This window comes from Rhamphochromis sp. 'chilingali', assembly GCF_963969265.1.
Source record: "Rhamphochromis sp. 'chilingali' genome assembly, chromosome: 10".
NCBI classification, from domain to species: Eukaryota; Metazoa; Chordata; class Actinopteri; order Cichliformes; family Cichlidae; genus Rhamphochromis; species Rhamphochromis sp. 'chilingali'.
This window is the reverse complement of record NC_137937.1, coordinates 34,562,405-34,565,968: the sequence shown is the minus strand read 5'-3', so window position 1 is coordinate 34,565,968 and position 3,564 is coordinate 34,562,405. Positions and strand designations below refer to the sequence as shown.

The window sequence follows — 3,564 nt, the reverse complement described above, 5'->3', positions numbered from 1 at the left end:
GTATGTGTAAAAAAGATTTGTGTGTGTAAAAAGAATTTGTGTGTGCGTAAAAAAGATTTGTATGTGTAAAAAAGATTTGTGTGTGCGTAAAAAAGATTTGTGTGTGCGTAAAAAAGATTTGTATGTGTAAAAAAGATTTGTATGTGTAAAAAAGAATTTGTGTGTGCGTAAAAAAGATTTGTATGTGTAAAAAAGATTTGTGTGTGCGTAAAAAAGATTTGTATGTGTAAAAAAGATTTGTGTGTGCGTAAAAAAGATTTGTGTGTGGACTTAGAAAAAAAACCCCTGCAAGTTACAAGTACGAATTTTGACCCTAGTTTTCTTCCTTTCATCTGATTGGTCAATGTCATGTCAATCACAAATGTAACAATCCAATCAGAGAACAGATGGGTTTGGCTGTCGAGGGGCGCTTTTTTTGAACTGCAGGTCTTTGAAGGGAATAAATGCCCTTTTACATGCCAACCTATGGAATCAGAACGATGCCACCTTGAAACGAAACCGAAAAATGGATTGAAACCGAAAAAAAATATTGTAACTGAAATAAATGTACTGAAAAATCTTGTATTGAAACCGAAAAAAAAATTGATAGTGAAAAACAATTAATTGAAACTGTAATTTTTTTGTTTTCGCTTACAATTTTTTTTTTTTTCGGTTTCAATCTATTTTTCGGTTTCAATCCATTTTTTTTCGGTTTCAAACCATTTTTCAGTTTCAAACCATTTTTCGGTTTCAATCCATTTTTCAGTTTCAATCTGCTGGCACTGTTTTGGCGTCCGGGGGCGCGCGGGGGGGTTTCCGGCCCGCATGTATTTGCATACATTATAGAGGCCACTAGTGCTGACCAAGCTGCCATCTTTCTCTCTTCCTGTCTTTCAATGGCTGCTTCAATTTCAGCTTGAACCTCCAAACCGCAAGTAAGTAATCATTTTTTGTCATCTTTTCTTGCTGTCCCACTGGGCTGGACATTAGTTTAGTTTTTTTAGCTACATCTGGTGAAGTTGTGGTAAAATGCTGGTATTAGCCTATTCGTCGTAGCAAGCTAGCCTGAAGCTAATATTTGCTAAATTTAGGGACACCCGTGTCTCTTCAGGAGTTGGAGGCCGGTGTTCTAGGAGCGGATCTCAGGATCTCAACAGGCAGTGTTGGGCAGTAACATAATACATGCACCGGCGTTACGTATTTAAAATACAAAATATGAGTAAATGTATCCGTTACAATTACTGTTCAATAGGTGATATTGAGAATACAGTTAGTTTGTTGAAATAAATGGATTACATGGCGGTATTTACCTGTTTCATATGTTAGGCTATGGTCTCTCTATTTTTGGTAATTCCACGCCGGTGGAAACCCAAACAAAACACGCAATAAGAGCCTCTAAAAATTATTATACAAAAATGATTTAATATGAAGGCAATAGCAGAGTGTTACAGGCATCGCCCTAAACAATGTAGCCTCATGGGCAGTGTAGTTCGTGCTGCAGGGAGAATGGACTGCCATACCCGTTATGTGTCTGTGAGCGAGGGAGGGAGAGAAAGGAAAAGTACAGCTGTCACGGAGCAGAAACGGGAGCTGGAAGCATGTAAATATAATAATAACCACTAAAGCCAAAAAGAGTGCCTGACGAGCCCAGCTGTAAGTAAGCTGTTAAGACTCGACTGTACACCGTGTTCATGTTTTCCTCCGAAACAATAAGCAGCCTTTCAACGCCTCTCTCTGTCTCTCGCTAGCAAACTTGACCCAGACAACAAAGTAAAGCTAGTTTTCAGCTACGAGCCTGACACGAACCGGACGTATTAGCCAGAGGTCCCTTTACTACGGTTCGGAGCCGCTGACCTGTTTTATATACGCGCTGAATAGTTTTCTACACGAGATCGCTGCAGCCTTACCTAATGTCCACCTACTGTTACTCATTTATATTAAGATTTTAACATCTAGTTGGTATTGGTATGGCGAGTAGCCTTCAGTAATAGTAATAAATCACACAGCAATAGCACATTCATGTAGTTGTAAAGTATTCAGAATACATTACTTCTATAATCTTTGGTGAAATACATTTCAAAATTAACCTTCCCAACACTGTCAACAGGTTAGCACCTCATACCACAGTGCAGCAAAGCAGTCTCATGAGCACTGGGAAGGACAAGCCCAGAGCCCAAAACAGACAGTGCAGGAGATGACAAGGTTAGTAATTGTATGGTGAAAATTATACTTTGTTATCTTGATTGGCAAAAGAAAAGTAAATACAAAATCTGCTTCTCACATTTAGGGCATTTCCAAGATTTTTTTTTTTCCAAAACTTCAATTTCTTTCATTACAGCTGTCCTGTGCCAGAAGTTCTGTTGACCCACAGTGAGAGGCATCATTTCAGAAACACCAGGAAGATTGAAACTCGTCGCCAGGATCAAGCAGGGCTCGTGATCTTCACCAGCAGCTCCCTCACAAGAAGGATAAACCCAGCATTTCATGAACACTGATGGAGACCTTTGCTTTGTGTAATGTTAGAAGTACTCAGATAATCCTCAGAGGGTCTGGACTTTTACATAATATAATAGAATAGAATTCAACTTTGTTGTCATTGCACATGCACAGGTACAGGGCAACGAAATGCAGTTTGCATCCATCCAGAAGTGCTTTAGCCATGATATAGATATATTACAATATATATTAGCAATAGTATAGATATGTAAGTATATTACAGAAATGGGTCTATTATGGTATGTTACAATGTACACGGTATGAAGTATGTTGTGAATATTCTATAACTATAAGTATGTACAGGCTGTAGTGAGTACAAGCTATGTACAGGATATGAATATGAAAAACTACAGAAATCTGAGATATACAGTTATACAGAAATGTGAACTATGCAAATTATAAACAGTTGTAGGATTAAAAATCATATGTACAGAATGATTACACACTGTTTGCTGCTACAACTACACATGTTTCTTTTCCAAATATTTATAAGTGACTTATGTATGTATGTATATATATGTATATATTGTACTATTCTTAGTTAGCGTATTGTCTGTCTTGTCTTAATGTTGGTTTAAAATGGAGCACTGTAACAAAAAATAATTTCCCCCAGGGATCAATAAAGTATTCTGATTCTGATTATTTACACAGAACTATACAGTAGTGCAGTTAAGTAATAGCTATAAGCTATAGTAATAGCTTTAAGTCCTGTAGAAAGTTAAATATATGTTGTGCTCACTGGTTACTCTGGTATGAATGACTCTGAATTACTTTATGATAAATAACACACTATTGTCAAAAAACAGTGAAAGAATTCCAGATCACAAGTTTTTAGTTCAAATACAAGTAACAACCTTTGACTTTAATCAGGTTTTATTTAATTGTGTCAGAGAAAACACCATGTGCTCTTCATGTAGCTGAGTACATTCAGTGTTTAAAACAGAAGTTGTGCAGGTCTGAGATCAGCAGTTTTCTGAAACACCAAACTGAGGTACTGTTAATGCTGATGTATAGTGACACAGTTACAGGGGTGATTAATCCTTGTGACTTTTTGTCTTTAAATTGATCAATAAAACAGCTGCAGCTTTC

The 3,564-nt window shown here is 37.0% G+C and overlaps 1 long non-coding RNA gene across 1 annotated transcript; it reads left to right on the top strand.

Annotated features, from left to right (window-relative positions):
• Nucleotides 1–827: 827 nt before the first annotated feature.
• LOC308403745 lies at nt 828–2,453 on the top strand. The gene is made up of 3 exons (XR_013972965.1): nt 828–914; nt 2,087–2,181; nt 2,318–2,453. It is a non-coding gene; the product is annotated as an uncharacterized lncRNA (long non-coding RNA).
• Nucleotides 2,454–3,564: the final 1,111 nt, after the last annotated feature.